Source organism: Callorhinus ursinus, unplaced genomic scaffold, assembly GCF_003265705.2.
Source record: "Callorhinus ursinus isolate GAN/ISIS: 27379988/994484 unplaced genomic scaffold, GSC_fseal_2.0 scaffold34, whole genome shotgun sequence".
In the NCBI taxonomy this organism is placed as follows: Eukaryota; Metazoa; Chordata; class Mammalia; order Carnivora; family Otariidae; genus Callorhinus; species Callorhinus ursinus.
Window position 1 is genome coordinate 3,462,350 of NW_027397096.1, and position 19,606 is coordinate 3,481,955.

Consider the following 19,606-nt stretch of genomic DNA (forward strand, 5'->3'; position numbering starts at 1 on the left):
AATAAAAATCTTTAAAAAAAAAAAACAAAACAAAAACAAAACTTTAACAGATGAGGAGCTGCTTTCTTTTAAGACTTTATTAAATTTTATTTATTTATTAGAGAGAGCACACAGGAGAATGAGTGTGCAGTGGGGGGGGGCGCAGAGAGACAGAGGGAGAAGCAGACTCCCCACTGAGCAGGGAGGCCATTGCAGGGCTTGATCCCAGGACCCTGGGATCATGACCTAAGTGGAAAGCAGCTGCCCAACCAACTAAGCCACCCAGGTGCCCCTATTTATTTATTTTTTAACAGAGAGATAGTGAAAGAGAGTGCACAAGCAGGGGGAACGGCAGGCAGAGGGAGAAGCAGGCTCCCCAAAGAGCAAGGAGCCCGATGCAGAACTCGATCCCAGGACCCTGGGATCATAACCTAAGCCAAAGGCAGACGCTTCACCAGCTGAGCCACTCAGGCATCTCAAGGCTTTGCTTTATGGCTGAACAAAGAAAATGATTTCTTGAGATGGAATCTACTCCTACTGATGCTGAGAGGACTGCTGAAATGACAACAAAGGATTTAAAATATTCTACAGACACAGCTGATAAAGGAGCAGCAAGGTTTGACAAGATTGACTCTAATTCTGAAAAATTTCTACTCTGGGTACAATGCTATCAAGCAGCATGTAACAGGGAAATCATTTGTGAAAGGAAGAGTCCATCTATGTGGCAAACTTCACTGTTGTCTTATTTTAGGGAAATGACACAGCACCGCCCCCCAACCTTCAGCAACCACCACCCTGATCAGTTAGCCAACCTCGATCAACATCGAGGCAAGACCCTCCACCAGCAAAAGGATTACAATATACTGAAAGCTCAAATAATGGTTATCATTTTTTAGCAATAAGGTATTTTTAAATTAAGGTATGTACATTTTTTAGACATAATACTATTGCACACTTAACAGACTACAATATAGTGTAAACATAATTTGTATATACACATGGAAGCTAAAAATTTCATTTGACTCATTTTATGGCAATACTCACTTCACTGTGGTGATCTGGAACCAAGCCCACAGTATTCTCTAAGGTATGACTATATAAATGTTAGTACTATTAAAGGGAATCAGACTAAAATATTCAGGTCATTTCAAAAGTATTTTGTGACATATACAAATTTTCTTGTACACATAAAAACTATCTCTGCGGGGGCGCCTGGGTGGCTCAGTCATTAAGCGTCTGCCTTTGGCTCAGGTCATGGTCCTGGGATCAAGCCCCACATCGGGCTCCCTGCTCTGCGCCTGCTTCTCCCTCTCCCACTGCCCCTGCTTGTGTTCCCTCTCTCGCTGTCTCTCTCTGTCAAATAAATAAATCTAAAAACAAAAACAAAAACTATTCTCTGGGAAGATGACTGGAAACTGACAGTACTGGCGGCCAACATCTGAGAAAGAGACTCAAAAGCCTGACACAAAAATGACAGGGAGACTTTACACTGTCTACTTTGTATTTTTTGAATGGTCCTGGGATCGAGCCCCACATCGGGCTCCCTGCTCCGTGGAAGGCCTGCTTCTCCCTCTCCCACTCCCCCTGCTTGTGTTCCTCTCTTGCTGTGTCTCTGTCAAATAAATAAATAAAATCTTAAAAAAAAATCTTAAATATTAGAGTAAGAAAAATTCATTTTCAGGCCACAGCATTTACATGAAACTTAGTTCCAACAGTTTAATATTTTTTGCAACTTTCCACAAGCATTCACATTTCTAATGTTCCCCATCCACACAAACAAAGATTCTGAGAACCAGGAAAGTAATTCGTATGACCATTAAGATTTATAGTACTTGGTAAGAATCTAAATGCGGATTGATAAAATGAGCCTCTTTCCAGTTGTTTCCCTTTAAAAAGATCAGCACAGTGTTGTAATACAAAATTCTTTTTTTTTTTTAAGATTTTAAATAATCTCTATATCCAACATGGGGCTGAAGTTAAAACCACAAGATCAAGAGTTGAATGCTCTACCAACTGAGCCAGCCAGGCACCCAATACAAAATTCTTTTATTTTTTTAAGATTGATTGATTGAAGAGATTGATCGAGAGAGAGAGAGAGAGAGAGAGAGAGAGGACACAAGGGGCGGGCAGAGCAGAAGGAAAGGGAGAAGCAGACTCCCTGATGAGCAGGGAGCCTGACCAGGATCATGACCTGAGCCCAAGACAGATGCAGGTTCTTAACCAACTGCGCCACCCAGGTGCCCCACAAAATTCTTTTAATGTCTCTCTTACACATACACTCTCATTCCCTCAAGTTTGGAAAGGAAGACATCAAAATGTTAATAGCTGTTATATGTGAGTGTGAGGATTTATAGACTTATTTTCTTCATTTTCCTTATCAGTACTTTCTAGTTTATTCTTTCAATGAACGCATTTTATATGAATTTTTACAATGCAAATAAAAAACAGAATTGCATGATTCTTCAAAGTGCTAGAAACTTAAATGCAAGGTAGGAATGAAGCAGGAATTTTTTAAGTTTTTAACTCAAAACCTGTAAGTGTTACAACTTTGCAAAGGAGAAAGATTTTCATTTAAATTTTTCAAAATTCCTTGAATACACTGAAAAACATTCTTCTAAAACTATTATTGGGTCAAAGATTTGGGGAGAAGAAAAAAAAACTATCAAACTATTTAGATATCTAGAATTCCACACTAACAAGTTTGTGAAAATCTCATGGAGATGATTTTGTCAAAATGGAAATTAGTTGCAAAACAACTAACCTGAATTCTTCAGAATATTATGAAAGACAAAAAAGACCAGGGAAATGTTCTAGAGGTTAAAGAAGACTAAAGAAATATTGATTTGGGAAGCAAAGGCAAAAGAAAAATTAAATTTCGTTACTACTTACAACCCACTGACAAGTCCTTGACACAGGCAGAGTGACATTCCTCTAGAAGCTCAGCTGCCTCCATGTTAATACTTTGCTAAGGGCAAAAGGCAATCTTAGCCCAATCCCCAAGATCCTGTAAGTCTTCTTTAACATATAAAAATTCCTTTGGAAACTTCCTTTATCTCTATCCCCCACCCAAGATATATGTTGGCAATCATTCCCCAAGCATGTGGCCCACCAATATATATCTGAAGGGTCTCATGACAAAGGTTTTATTAGACCGTAATAAATAACCTTTTCCTAACAACAGCTAGCCATCTCAAGGTCCTGGAAACCCTGCTTCCAAAATTCCTTAGAGACTTATGCTATTCCTAACCCCCTCCCAACTTGGAAGTATATAATCGGCCAGTCCTCGTAACCCCAGCACAGCTCTTTCTGCCCACAGGTCCAGTCCCTGTGCTTTTAATAAAACCAACTTTTTAGGGACACCTGGGTGGCTCAGTCAGTTAAGGGTCTGCCTTCGGCTCGGGTCATGATCTTGGGGGTCCTGGGATCGAGCCACATTTTGGGCTCCCTGCTATGGGAAGCCCAGGGGGAAGTCGGCTTCTCCCTATCTGTCGGCCCCTCCCCCTGCTCATGCTCTCTCTCAAATAAAATCTTTTAAAAAAAAACAAAAACAAAAACACCTTTTTGCACCAGACATCTCAAGAATTCTTTCTTGACCATCGGCTCCAAACCCCAACATTTCCTACCTTAATATGACAATTAAATGCCATGTACAGTCCTGAATTGGGGGGAAAAATCCATCTTTAAAAGACATTATTGGGGCACTTGGATGGCTCAGTCAGTTGGGCATCTGACTCTTGATTTCTGCTCAGATCATGATCTCAGGGTTGTGAAATCGAGCCCTGTGTCCGGCTCCATGCTCAGCAGGGAGTCTGCTTGGGATTCTCTCTCCCTCTGCCCCTCCCCCACCCCCTGTACTCAAGCTTGCACATGCTCTCACACTCTCTCTCTAATAAATAAATAGATCTTTAAAAAGACATGGTGACAAACTGGAATAATCTGAATATACACTGTATATTTGATTAGAGTATTGTATTGTTAAATTTCCTAACTGTGGCACTTTTATTGTGTTTAGTGAGACAATGTCCTTGTTCTCAGGCAACACATGCTTCAGTATTTACAGTCATGTCTGCAATTAACTCAAACACGTCAGGGGATATCAAGTGAATGTCTACGTAATACAGCAGTAGTTACATGTTATATATGTTAACAACTGGTGAATCTTCAGAGTACAATGGGTATTCATTATACAAGTCTAGCAACTTTCCAATCAATTTTGTATTTCTCAAAATAAAAAGTTAGGAGATAAGGACAAAAAGGCCAGGGTGCCCCCTACAGGTCAAGGCTACCACTATCATGCCAAAGCTGCCCACTCTGGAGGATCCAAAAGTACAGGAGGTAAAACTGTGCTTAAAGTTGCAGCCCATCACTATGGAGCTCAGTGTGAAAAACCAAACAAAGAGTTCATGCTCCAGGGGCTCCTAGTAAGGCTTGGTCCGTGGAACATACGACTGCTGATCTCAGAGTTTAAGTTTGAGCTTCACATTTGGTGTAGAGATTACTTTAAAAAATCTTTAAAAAAAGGGGCGCCTGGGTGGCTCAGTTGGTTAAGCTTCTGCCTTCGGCTCAGGTCATGATCCCAGAGTCCTGGGATTGAGTCCCGCAACAGGCTCCCAGCTCAGCGGGGAGCCTGCTTCTCCCTCTGGCCCTCTCCCCTCTCATGCTGTTTCTCTCTCTCTCCCTCTCTCAAATAAATAAATCAATAAAATCTTAAATAAAATAAAATCTTAAAAAAAAAAAAAGCTCATGCTCTGCTGTTTAAAGAGAAAAATCTGCGGTGGTGTTTTAAAAAAAGGCAAGTTTGTCAACAAGTGCGCTCTGGACTTCTTTGGACAGAGGAGGCTTCCTGTGTGGAGCCTTTACAGAATAATAGACTTGCGTTAATTATTCCACCTAAGATTTTTTCTTCATTGTTGCAAACAGCAGGCAAAATCTGAAGAGAATGTGTTGGACAAACTGGACTGGGTGCAACCTGACCTGGGAGAGCTGTCAGAGGTCACCAAGGGAAACAGACTAACCCTTACTAGAGTATCTCTATCACTCAAGACCAAGACCAGAGGCCACTCCCTGAGATAGAAGATCTTAAGTGTGCCAAATAGGGAAGCTGCCCTTTTCTCTGAACCACGGAAAGATGGGTCTACCATCCACACTCAGTCATGAGCCCAGACAGTAACTTATGTAAACTCCCACACAGTTTAAATTGACCAATAAGAGTGTTCTTTCTGGGATCACAAACGTTAACAAAGAGTTAATTTATGTGATTTGGCAGTTATTCTACACCATTTCCTGGCCATTAAAATGTTTAAAGGACAAAAATAATAAAATTTTAAAAATTAAAAGTTGGGGAAGGGGGAAAACTGGAAACAACCTAAAAGTCCAACAGTTTAATAACAAAAGCCCACTGAAAGAATGAGAAAGTATTACATACAATTATAATTTAAAACATGGTAATTTGGGGCACCTGGGTGGCTCAGCTGGTTAAGCATCTGCCTTTGGCTCAGGTCATGTTCCCGGGGTCCTGGGATCTAACCCCCGCTCCCTCTTCAGCGGGGAGTCTACTTCTCCCTCTACCCCTCCCCCCCATGCTTGCGCACGCTCGCTCACTCTGAAATAAAATCTTTTCAAAGTTAATAAATAAATAAATAAAACATGGTAATTTTATTGATGATTACTTTCAAACTTTAAAGCAGAAAGGTAGGAAAAACCCTAATAATAAGGAAAAACAGCAAAAGAAGAAAGATCCAACCAATTTTACTTTGAATTCACATAAAGGTGGTATATATCCAAGAGAATATTCAATACATAAAATTAGAACAAATTTCAGATTGCAGCACAGAGCCTCCTTGAGATCCTCTCCCTCTCCCTTTAACCCCCCCAACTTGTGCACTCTCTTTCTCTAAAATAAAATCTTAAAAAAGAACTAAAGATAAAAATAAACAACAAAAAAGAACAGTCAATACCTATGTAAATTTTAAAACATTAAGTTTTCCCAAAACACTGCTGAAAATTAAGACAAACTTCAAACTGCTAAAAATATTTCCAACTAGTTTATGTGAATATAAAAGATATTTAAAAAGGGCTCAAGCAAATTAAAAAAAAAATAGGCAATTCTCAAGCAAGCTTATACTACACCAATAAAAATCAAACCAATAAAAACAGACATGAAAACAAATGGTTTTGGGGTGCCTGGGTGGCTCAGTCATTGGGCATCTGCCTTCGGCCCAGGTTGTGATCCCAGGGTCCTGGGATCGAGCCCCGTATTGGGCTCCCTGCTCAGTGGGAAGCCTGCTTCTCCCTCTCCCATTGCCCCCTGCTTATGTTCCCTCTCGCTGTCTCTGTCAAATAAATAAATTAATTTAAAAAAAAAAGAAAGAAATGGTTTTTTCAGACATTGAAATTTCAGGGATTTAGTGGTCAAGCCTAGGACTCTCAAAGGTACATATGTAACAATGTATGACAGGGATGCCTGGTGGCTCAGTCAATCGAGCATCTGGACTCTTGGTTTCGGCTTAGGTCATAATGGCAGGGTTGTGGAATGGAGTCTCAACTCCAGTCTGTGCTCCACCTGGAGTCTACTTGAGATTCTCCCTCTCCCATGGCCCCATTTCTAATAATTAAAATCTTTTTTTTAAAAAAATGTATGAGAAATAAGAATGTACACTGATTCGCATTTCTGGAAAGCAATGCTGGGCTAGGCATCAATATAAAAACCCTCCTGCCCTTTGACTCAACTCTACCTCTAGGAACTAAAAAATAATTATAACAAATATGTTCATAACAGCATTATTTATAAGCACAAAACAGCTAGAAACAATCTAAAGGTCTATCACTGGGGCGCCTGGGTGCTCAGTCGTTGGGCGTCTGCCTTCTGCTCAGGTCATGATCCCAGGGCCCTGCACTGGGCTCCCTGCTGAGTGGGAAGCCTGCTTCACCCTCTGCCACTCCCCCTGCTTGTGTTCCCTCTCTGGCTGTCTCTCTCTGTCAAATAAATAAAATCCTTAAAAAATAAAAAATAAAATAATTATCCCCATATTACAGATTTTGAAACTCAAGATTCAGAGAAATTAAGTGATTTGCTAAAATCACATAGCTAAGGGGCCCATGGGTGGCTCAGTCTGTTAGGCATTTGCCTTAGGCTCAGGTCATGATCCCAGGATCATGGGATTGAGCCCCACATCGGGCTCCCTGCTCAGCAGGGAGTCTGCTTCTCCCACTTACTGATGCTCAAATAAATAAAATCTTTTTAAAAAAAATCACACAGCTAATAAGTGGTGGAACAAAAATCTGAACCGAAAGGATTTAATTCTAGAATCTCCATTTCTTTTTTTAAGATTTTATTAGAGAGAGCGAGCACAAGCAGGGAAAGGGGCAAAGGGAGCAGCAGACTCCCCGCTGAGCAAGGAGCCCGATGTGGGGCTTGATCCCAGGACCCTGGGATCATGACCTGAGCCAAAGGCTTAACCGACTGAGCCACCCAGGTGCCCCTAGAATCTCCACTCTTAACTACTATGCTATACAATGTCTACACATTAAAAAAACACAGAAGCAATAGTAAAGGAAATACACCAAAACCCTGATATCTTCTAAGTGGTAAAATCAGTGGTGGCTTTTATCTTCCAAATGTTCTACATTTACACATAAATTACTTTTAAAACTATTTTTTCCAGAGAACTTTAAAATACCAGTAACACAGGGACACCTGGCTGGCTGGCTCAGTTGGTGGAGCATGCAACGGTTGATCTCAGGATTGTAAGTTCAAGTCCCATGTTGGGTGTAGAGATTACTTAAAAATAAAATCATTATTTTTTACATAGAATCTTTTAAAAAATATCAGTAACACAAATATCAGTATTATAATACCTAGAAGACATAAAATCTTCATCATAAAAGCTCAGTCTTGTTAGTTCAGTATCACAATACTTTTCAAGAATGTCAACATTTTCTGATAAAGGGAAATTACTGGGGCGCCTGGGTGGCTCAGTCGTTAAGCGTCTGCCTTTGGCTCAGGTCATGATCCCAGGGTCCTGGGATCAGTCCTTGCTCTGCGGGAAGCCTGCTTCTCCCTCTCCTGCTCCCCCTACTTGTGTTCCCTCTCTGGCTGGCTGTCTCTTTGCCAAATAAATAACATCTTTAAAAAAAAAAAAAGGAAACTACTGATCAAAGCTCAATAAACAAAATGTAATAATCTTACAATAGTTTTTAAATTATTTTAAGAAATGTTGGTCATAATATCTTCTGTTTTTCAAGAAAATATAAAGACAACAGTTAAAATATCCATTATGTCCAAATGTATAAAGTAATGTTCTGGTGATTCAGCAGTGAGCATCGAATGAATATGATGAAGAAATAAAGAAAAAACATTTTGCTTCTGGTATAACTATTCCCACTGTACACCAATTGTAACTTGGATAACTCTAGTTTACGTTAGCCAAGAATAATTCCTTTATTAACAAAAGGAAAGAAATATTTAACTTCAATATTTGAAACAGATTACTTTTAGGGGCGCCTGGATGGCTCAACTGGTTAAATATCTGACTCTTGGTTTCGGCTCAGGTCATGATCTCAAGGTTGTGAGGTGAATCCCCACATCCAGCTCAGCACAGAGTCTGTTTGAATTCTCTCTTCCTCCCCCTCTGCCCCTTCCCCTGCTTGTGCGCATGCACTCTCTCTCAAATAAATAGATAGCTCTTTAAGTTATTTTAGATTTAGATTAGGCTTTTTGGCCCAGGAAGCACTTCATGCCAAACTCCTCTACATGCTTTATTTTGTTTATTTTTATTTTTTTAAGGTTTTTATTTTAATTCCAGTATAGTTAACATACAGTGTTATAGTAGTTTCAGGTGTACAATATTCAGCAATTCCATACCTTACTCAGTGCTCATCATAAGTATACTCCTTAAATCCCCACACCCACCTCCCCTCTGGTAACCGTCAGCTTGTTCACTACAGTTAAGAGTCTGGTTTCTTGGGCGCCTGGGTGGCTCAGTTGGTTAAGCGACTGCCTTCCGCTCAGGTCATGATCCTGGAGTCCCGGGATCGAGTCCCGCATCGGGCTCCCTGCTCAGCAGGGAGTCTGCTTCTCCCTCTGACCCTCCCCCCTCTCATGTACTCTCTCTATCTCATTCTCTCTCTCAAATAAATAAATAAATATAATATTTAAAAAAAAAAGAGTCTGTTTCTTAGTTTATCTCTCTCATTCTTTTTTTTTCCTTTGCATGTTTCTTAAATTCCACATGAGTAATATCATATAGTATTTGTCTTTCTCTGACTTACTTCACTTAGCATTATACTCTCTAGCTCCATCTATGTTGTTGCAAATGGCAAGATTTCATTCCATTTTGTAGATGAATAATATTCCATTGTATATATATACCACCTTTTTTTTTTAAAGACTTTATTTATTTATTTGACAGAGAGAGACACAGCGAGAGAGGGAACACAAGTGGGGGGGGGCGGGGAGGGGAGAAGCAGGCTTCCTGCCGAGCAGGGAGCCCGAGGCGGGGTTCGATCCCAGGACCCTGGGATCGTGACCTGAGCTGAAGGCAGACAACAACTGAGCCACCCAGGAGCCCCTATACCACCTCTGTTTTATCCATTCATCTATCAATGGACACATGGGCTGCTTCCATGCTGCAATAAAATATAGGGGTGCATGTAGCCCACTGAATTTTTGTTTTTGTATTTTAAGAGTAAATACCCAGTAGCACAATTACTGGATCATAGGGTAATTCTATTTTTAACCTTTTTTTAAAGTTTTATTTACTTAAGTAATCTATACACCCAACATGGGGCTTGAGCCCTAGATCAAGAGTTGTATACTCCTCTAGCTGAACCAGCCAGGCACCCTATTTTTAACTTTTTGAGGACCCTCCATACTGCTTTTCACAGTAGCTGTACCAGTTTGCATTCCTACCAATAGTGCACAAGGGTTCCTCTTAATCCACACCCTTGACAACACTTGTTATTTCTTGCCTTTTTGATTTTAGCCGTACTGACAGGTATGAGGTAATATCTCATTGTAGTTTTGATTTGCATTTCCCTGATGATAAGTGATGTTGATGAAGCATCTTTTCATGTGTCTGTTGGCCATCTGTATGTCTTCTTTGAAGAAATGTCTGTTCATGTCTTCTGCCCATTATTTCCTTTTTCTCTCTTTTTTTTTTTTTTGGGTAAGTCTATGCCAAGCTGGGGCTTGAACTCATGACCCTGAGATCAAGAGTCACATGCTCTACTAACTGAGTCAGCCAGGCACCCCTCTTCTGCCCATTTTTGAATTGGATTGTTTTTTGGGTGTTTAGTTGTATCAGTTCTTTATATATTTTTGGATACTCTTTATCAGATATGTCATTTGCAAATATCTTCTCCCATTCAGTAGGCTGCCATTTAGTTTTTTGATTGTTTCCTTCACTGTGCAGAAGCTTTTTATTTTGATGTTGTCTATACTCCTCTACTTTCTTCAATCTCTGGTTATCATCTCCACTGGGAAACTTTTCCCAACCCAATTCTTTTTCCAGGCACAATTAACTGCTTTATGTGTGTGTGTGTGTATGTGTGTGTGTGTGTGTGTGTATGTAATGCTTCTATAAGGTCTGCTTATACTCAATTAATACTTACCTCATCTCACTGTTCTGAATTGTTACCCAATCTATCTCATCCTACTACTAGGTAGTTCCTTAAAGGCAGAGGCTATCTTATTAATCTTTGAATCTGATGTACCTAACACAGTAACTCTGATAGTAGGCATCCAAGAAATATCAGAATGAATATAGAAATCAGGTAAGCAATGAAAAATAAGGTTTTAATACAAGAATTGTGACAGTAAATAAAAAGATTTTATGTACAATTATGTTTTTATCGAAGTATGGTCTACAGCTACCTGTGTAAAAACTGCCTAGTGTGTTTTTAAAATGCATACCTCTGGCCCCTCATCAAACCTATATATCTACAACTTTTTATAACCTTTTTTTTTGTAAACCAAAGGTTGAAAGTTGCTAGATTAGAAAAACGAATTTATGCAATTACTAAATATAATTTATTAAAAAAATATGTTATGAAAATGAATAATACAATGGTCAAACATTACACTTCAAAGTCCTTAAGAGTAATGAAGTCATTTAATTGAACCTACTATTAAATCAGAGTCAATTATTTGTAAGTCAAGACTACTGGTAGGTTGTATTCAACATTTTTGAATAGGAGAGTCTGACGGATAAAATACAACTGTGGAGATTTTATCTAATATGATATTCTCCTTAACCTAGTTTGGAAGTGAAAAGGGGCAACAATTTAAAATATAAACAATTTAACCTACATCAAATTATGCCCAAACCTGAGAAGCACTAATAAACAAAATATAAACTACTTGGATTATTTAGGACATATCTGCTCTCAATTATCTCCATCATATATTCCACTATAGTAAGAGCCACCTTTAACTTACATTTCTAAGCTTTGTGTCCTCCCTAATATTCCCCCACAAAAAAACAATTTAACAATACATATATTTTATGACTTTCCTTTCAATCATTACACAACTAATAGAAAATTTGTGAACTAATATTTGCAGAGAAAATGAGTCAAAACACAACAAACCCTGCCTTGTCATTTTTTCTTCAAACAGAAGAAAAAGCTTTTGTGAGTTTTCCCAAATCTCAATATATAGTTTTCCTTTAATACTTAAAGTACAGTTACAAGATAAAAATTGAATTTTTTTTTACTGTCAACAAGACCTAGCATATTGATTAGATCTTAAAATCCCTTTGAAAATAAAAATTGAGCCTACTGTGTGACAGATATAAAAAGACTCAGAACAGAATTATAATACCTTAGATATCCTTTAAGTCAATATTCACATTATGGATCAGGGCCTGAAAGGTTGAGTGGTTGCCTAAGGTCACACTTACTAACAGAACTAGAATTAAAAATCTAAATTTACTGGGGCACCTGGGTGGCTCAGTGATTAAGCGTCTGCCTTCGGCTCAGGTCATGATCCCAGGGTCCTGGAATTGAGTCCCGCATCTGGCTCCCTGCTCTGCAGGAAGCCTGCTTCTCCTTCTCCCACTCCCCCTGCTTGCGTTCCCTCTCTCGCTGCGTCTCTCTCTGTCAAATAAATAAATAAAATCTTTTTTAAAAAAAAATCTAAATTTACTAAATGCAAGGTAATGTCCTGAACTGGATCCTGGAATAGGAAAAAGGACATCAGTGGAAAAACCTGGATAAATCTGAATAAAGTCAGTAATTTAGTTAATAGTTTTGTATCAATATGAACTTCATAATTTCAACAAATATATCCATTGTCATTTAAAACATTAACAGAGGAAGCTGGGGCGCCTGGGTGGCTCAGTTGGTTAAGCGACTGCCTCAGCTCAGGTCATGATCCTGGAGTCCCAGGATCGAGTCCCACATCAGGCTCCCTGCTCAGCAGGGAGTCTGCTTCTCCCTCTGACCCTCTTCCCTCTCGTGCTCTCTATCTCTCGTTCTCTCTCTCTCAAATAAATAAATAAAAATAAAAAAAATCTTAAAAAAAAAAAAACAAACAGAGGAAGCTGGCTGAAAGGTACATGAGAACTCTCTGTACTAATTTTTCTGTAAATCTAAAACTATAAAATAAAATAAAAATAAAAGGCTTACTTTAAAAACTCTAAATCTAAAACTAATGTCTAATCCAGAATGCTTCCTTTCTGTTTGCATAACGTTCCCTAACAGAAAGGCATTAAATTCTAAGTATTCAGAGGTAACAAAATAAAGCACCTCCCAACCAAACACAATCAAAAGAAATCCTCCCTGTTTTTCTGCTTAACACTGAATTCTTATTATATATTCCAGGCATTTTACTTATTTTATTGCATTCTGACAACTGTCCTAAAATAATTATCAACCCAAATTATACCTGAGGTTGAAAAAAGTTAAGTAATTTGCTTACTATCACCTAGGCTCTTTAGAATCATGTGTACTTGAATGAGCAAGAATTTGCTACTAAATTTTACAGATTCTATCTTCACAGTGTTTTTCACTGTGATGTTTTTCACATCAAAACCTCTTGTCTGTTCTAGAGAAAAAAACCTCCCATTCTTTTTTTATTTTTATTGTCATGTTAATCACCATACATTACATCATTAGTTTTTGATGTAACCTCCCAAACATTCTTATTTTTTTTTTCTTCAAGATTTTACTTATTTGAGAGAGAGCACAAGCACAAGCAGGGGGGAGGGGCAGAGGGAGAGGAAAAAGATTTCCCGCTGAACAGGGAGCCCAACCCGGGGCTCAATCCCAGGACCCTGAGCCAAAGGCAGACACTTAACTGATTGAGCCACCCAGGTGCCCCCAAAACAAGCATTCTAATCTCTAGTCTTTCCCCCTTAATCCATTATGTACATCTATCGCTGTTTACTGGCTTCCCAGAATCTACCCCCGTTTTTTTTTTTTTAAGATTTTATTTATTTGACAGAGAGAGACACAGCGAGAGAGAGACACAGCGAGAGAGGGAACACAAGCAGGGGGAGTGGCAGAGGGAGAAGCAGGCTTCCTGTGGAGCAGGGAGCCCGATGCGGGGCTCGATCCCAGGACCCTGGGATCATGACCTGAGCTGAAGGCAGACGCTTAACAACTGAGCCACCCAGGCGCCCCTACCCCCACTTTTTAGTAAAGGAACTGATTTCCTTCTGGGAAATTACCTCTCCTCTACCTAGACAGGACTATGTATAAAATATGCCTCGTTCTGGGGCACCTGACTGGCTCAGTTAGTGGAGCATGCGACTCTTAATCCTGGGGTTGTTGAGTTTGAGCCCCAGAGTGGGTGTAGAAATTATTTAAAAAATAGGATTTTAAAAATAATAAATAAATAGCCCTAGTTCTGCCCTCATAGATGATTGGACATGAACCCTACTAAGCCAATCCCACTCTCTGTTCTCAAGGATCCTAAATCTTGAGCAAATGAGACAAGTTTGGGGGGGAAATGGGTGGCACTAATTTATTCTGGTGGCCTGTTTAGACTATCAATTCATGGGGCGCCTGGGTGGCTCAGTTGATTAAGTGTCCAACTCTTGGTTTCTTGGCCCAGGTAAGGGTTCTGAGATCAAGGCCCACATGGGGCTCTACGTTGGGCGTCAAGCCTGATTAAGATTCTCTCTCCCTCTCCCTCTGTTCCTACCCTCCACTCACCTGCTTGTGCTCTCTCCCTCTCTCTCAAAGAAAAAAAAAAAGTCAATTCATTCCTGTTATCAACATCCCAGGAGCTCCCAGACTGACTCTCCAACCTTCCTTTTATATCTATGAGCAAATTAGTAGCCTTACAATAAGTTTCTTTTCTCCTTAAGAGAGACTATGTCACTTTTCTGCTGGCAAACAAAGACTCTAATGGATACAGCACCCTTGACTCATTTAAGATCTCTAAAGCACGTCGAAAGTATAACTTAATCCTCCTGCTCAAAATTCTTAAATGACCCACAACTTCCCACTATTACAATCTTCTCTAGGGAGACTTTTCAGGGTTCTCCCCATTTGGGTCCAATCAACATTTCTGAACTTATTTCTCACCAATGGCATCATCACATATACTAGTGCTATCTTCTCCACTTGGAATGCTATCCCACCATCTTTGCCTATAAATCTTATCCACCATTCCAAATCTACTTCAATTATTCCCTTGTGTGTAAATTCTTATCAATTCCACTAACACACCAAAATATTGTAAAAAAAAAAAAAAATACCCATGCCATTTTGCAGCTATTTTATTCCATATTCTGCACTTATTTCTGTATGGATTATATTCTTCCACTGACCCCACTAACTCTTCCAAAAGGCAAAAGAAGGAGTAGAAATATGTCAAGTATGTGCTGTCACAATTCAATCAAGAATAGTATCTCCAGGGCGCCTGGGTGGCTCAGTTGGTTAAGCGTCTGCTTTGAGCTCGGGTCATGATCCCAGGGTCCTGGGATGGAGCCCCACATCGGGCTCCCTGCTCAGTGGGGAGCCTGCTTCTCCCTCTGCCTATCACTCCGCCTGCTTGTATGCTCTGCTGAATAAATAAAATCTTAAAAAAAAAAAAAAGAATAGCATCACCAGGGGCACTGGCTGGCTCAGTCAGAGAAGCACATGACTCTTGGCCTCAGGATTGTAAGTTCAAGCCCCAAGTTGAGTGTAGAGACTACCTAAATAAATAAACTTAAAAAAAAAGAAGATAGTATCACAATATTGGCTATAATATTATGAAAAAATTTAAATCAATCAAACAGTTTTTGAGAATTGGTGTATGCAAATTTGGGATCAACTTCTGCTTCTGAGCAATGATAGAGTAAATGGGACAGGATTTATTTTCCTGTCATAAGACCTGAAGAACTGGAAAAAAATAAAATTCCTTTTTAGGCACTGAACAAGAAGCAACACATGACCATAATCCCTGACAGAAGTAAAACAAGGTAAGTTCTATGGTTACTGGCTTTCTACCTAAAAATACTTTCCAGGATGCAGCACAAAGGAATTCCAAGTAAAGCACAGCACTCTCTGAGCTAAGACGACAAAGAGTATAGGAGGGCCAAGCCAACCAAAATAAAGTGGACTTTCTAGAGAAAGAATTCCAGAACTGTTTAGGGGATGCCTTCCAATATTTTGCTGAATTATGTTCCACATGCACAGGGTGAAACTCTGATAAGGCCAGGCAAAGAACAACTACTGGGGAGCTAAACTCCCAGAAATCATACAGGCTAGAAGATGTCTGAGTTCCAACTCATCCACAATGGAGAGTCCTTGTTGAAGACTTATGGCACTCAGTAGAGACCCCCAAAAGGGTCATAACTTAATAGGAAAGCTAAATTAGCCCTAGTATAAAGACTACTCTAAATTTACCTTAGTGAAGCTTAAAAACAACCCTGAAGGGATTAAACTGATCCACAAGTAACTTACCTGCCCATCAGAACAAAGTTTAACATTCTTTAAAAATAGACAAAAAATTCAGCATAAAAAGAAAAAAGTGACAACATACTAGACTCAATCAAATAAAAGACATACCAAAAAGTGCTGGCTTCAGCAGCACGTGTACTAAAATTACAACGATACAGAGAATATTAGCATGGCTCCTGTGCAAGGATGTCATGAAAATTCATGAAGCCGTCCATTTAAAAAAAAAATTTTTTTAATGCAGGGGTGCCTGGCTGGCTCAGTCAGTGAAGCATGCAATTCTTGATCTCAAGAGTTGTAAGTTCAAGTCCCATATTGGGTGTAAAGATTACTTAAAAATAAAATCTTTAAAAAAATGCAAATTAAAAAAGAAAGATATACCAAAAATCCCAGGAATATCCATAACTGGCAGAAAAACTGATCAACAAAAATAGACCTCAAAATGAAAGAGAAATTAGCAGAAAAGGGCATTAAATTAGTTATTCTAAATATCTATAAGCATTTAAATAATAACATATACATAATGAGGAGAGAAAAGAGAGAAAAAACCAAAACAGAACAAAATGGGACTTCAAAGGATGAAAAATACAATTCAGAAATTTAAAAATATACTAGATGGGACTAACGGCACATGTGACACTGAAGAAAATATAAATTTTTAAAAGATCCAATATGGAGACATGAAAATAACCATATAATAGCACAGACAAAAAAAAGAAAAAAAATGTATAGGATCACAGTGACTGAGGGACGATATTAAGTGATCTAACATAAATGAAATTAGAGTACCACATAAGAGGGTGAACTAAAAAAAATTATTAGAAGAAATAATGACCAAAATTTAATTTTGATGGAAACTATAATCCCACAGATTCAAGAAACTCAATAAACACCTCTAGGATAACTTCAAATCAAGACGAAAGTACATCATAGTAAACTTACTGAAAAATCAATAATAAAAAAAGTCTTAAGACTAGTCAGAGAAAAAAAGACATGTTTCCTACAGAGAAACAAAAATAAGAATGACTGCTGAATTCTCATCTAAAATTGTGCAAGTCAAAAACATAATGGCATGACATCTTTAATGTACTAAAAAAATTGTCAATCAAGACTATCATATACGGTAAAAAAATATATTTTAAAATTGAAGGTGAGGGGCGCCTGGGTGGCTCCGTCGTTGGGCATCTGCCTTTGGCTCAGGTCATGATCCCAGGGTCCTGGGATTGAGCCCCACATCGGGCTCCCTGCTCAGCTGGAAGCCTGCTTCCCCTTCCTCTACCTCCCTTGCTTGTGTTCCCTCTCTTGGTGTGTCTCTGTCAAATAAATAAATAAAATCTTTTAAAAAAATAAAATAAAATTGAAGGTGATTCTACACACCTATCAGAATGGCTAAAATAAAAAAAAATTATAACACCAAATGCTATGAAATAAGCTAGTCACAAAAGGTCAAACATTTTATGATTCCTTTCAAATACTATTTAATTCCCAGGGGCTGGGAGGGGGGGAATGAGGAATAAGTGTTTAATTGATACAGAATTTTAACTGGGGAAAGATAAAAAGTTTTAGAAATGGATGGTAGAGAAGGTTGCTCAACAATGTCAATGTACTTAATGCCACAGAACTATACATTTTTTTATAAAAGATTTTATTTATTTGATAGAGAGAGAGAGAGAAGGAGAGAACAAGCAGGGGAAGCGGAAGAGGGAGAAGCAGGCTCCCCGCTGAGCAGGGAGCCCAATGCGGGGCTCAATCCTAGGACCCTGGGATCATGACCTGAGCTGAAGGCAGACACTTAACTGACTGAGCCACCCAGGCGCCCCGCACAGAACTATACACTGAAAAATGGCTAAAATGGTAAATTTTATGCTACATATATTTCCCACAATTAAAAAAAAGGCTAGTGAAGATATGAAAAAACTGGATTACTCACATATCATTAGTAGAAATGTAAAGGTATTATTTATTTGAGAGAGAGAGAGAGAGAGAGAGAAAAACAGAGCACAAATGCGAGGCAGGGGAAGGGGCAAAGGGAGAGGCAGAGAGAGAGAATCTCAAGCAGACCCCATGCCCAGTGTGGAGCCCAATGCAGGGTTCAATCCCACAACACTAAGATCATGACCTGAGCTGAAACCAAGAGTCCAACCCTCAACCGAATGAGCCACCCAGGCTCCCCTCATTAGTAAAAATGTAAACTGTTACAGACATTCCAGAAAAGTATGGCAGTTTCTTACAAAACTAAACATGTGTGTGATATACGACCCAACAATTGAATTCTTGGATATTTATCCCAGATAGCAAAACTTAAATTCACACAAAAACCTACACCATTTGTATGCCTATACTTCATTTGTAATAACAAAAAACTGGGAAACACCCAAATAGCTTTTAGTAAGTAAATGGTTAAACAACACATGGTACATACATACCATAAACAACTACTCTGCAATAAGAACAAACCACTGGTACATTTAACAACTTAGATGAATCTCAAGCAAATCATGCTAAGTGGAAAAAAGCTTATTTCAAAAAGTATACACTGTATAATTCCACACACTCCCTAAATGTCAAAATTGTAGAGATGAAGAACACAAGTGATTTCTAGGGGTTCGAGTGGGTAAGGGAGAGAGGCAGCTGTGACAATAAGGGTAGCACAAGTGATCCTTGTGATGGAATTATTCTGTATTGACTGTGGTAGCTGTCATAGGAATCTACACATGTGATAAAACTGCACAGAACTAAATATATACACTAATTCACACACAGGGGTGCCTGGGTGGCTCAGTCGGTTGAGCAACTGCCTTTGGCTCAGGTCATGATCCCAGGATTCTGGGATTGAGCCCCACGCTGGGCTCTGCTCAGCAGGGAGCCTGCTTCTCCCTCTCGTCGCTCCCCCTGCTTGTGCTCTCTCTCTCCATCAAATGAATAAAATCTTTAAAAAAAACAACAGAGTGCTGTGTATTGTGTAAGACTGATGAATCACAGACCTGTACCCCTGAAACAAATAATATATTATATGTTAATAAAAAAAAGGAAACAAATAAAGTAAAATTGGTATACAAAAAAAAATAAAAAAACAAACACAAAGGAGTGTAGGCAAAACTGGTGAAATTTGAGTAAGGTCAAGTGAACTGTATCAATGTCAATTTCCTACTTGTGATACTACACTATAGTTACCCAAGATATTACCATTGGGGGAACCTGGGCAAAGAGTCGACAAGATCTCTCTGTATTATTTCTCACAATTGCATGTGAATCTACAGTTACATCAAACAAGAGTTTCTTTTAATTAAGGTGAAATGATTATCAATCAAAATCTGTGAGAATTCATTAACAGCAGATGGGCACTATAAGAAATGTTAAAGTAGGGGCACCTGGGTGGCTTAGTTAAGTGTCTGCCTTCAGCTCAGGTCATGATCCCGGGGTCCTGGGATGGAGCCCCGCATCCAGCTCCCTGCTGAGTGAAGAGCCTGCTTCTCCCTCTTCTCGCCTCTCTGCTCGTGATCTCCCTCTTGCTATCTCTCTCTTTCACAAATAAATAAATAAAATCTTTCAAAAAAAAAAAAATACAGGAGTACATACCCAAAATTGAAAGCAGGTGCTCAAAGAGATACATGTATACCACTGTTCACAGCAGCAATATTCACAATAGCCCAAAGGTAGAAACAACCCAAAGTCTATCAATAAATGAATAAACAGGGGCACCTGGAGAGCTCAGTTGGTTGGGCATCCGAATCTT

At 39.1% G+C, this 19,606-nt stretch overlaps 1 protein-coding gene and 1 pseudogene across 1 annotated transcript in view; one reads left to right on the plus strand and one right to left on the minus strand.

The window, feature by feature from the left end:
• The window catches only part of TAOK1 (TAO kinase 1), a 156,793-nt gene that overhangs the window by 110,562 nt on the left and 26,625 nt on the right, over positions 1–19,606 (minus strand). The window lies entirely within an intron of this gene.
• Positions 15,988–16,105, plus strand: LOC112808485 (U6 spliceosomal RNA; annotated as a pseudogene).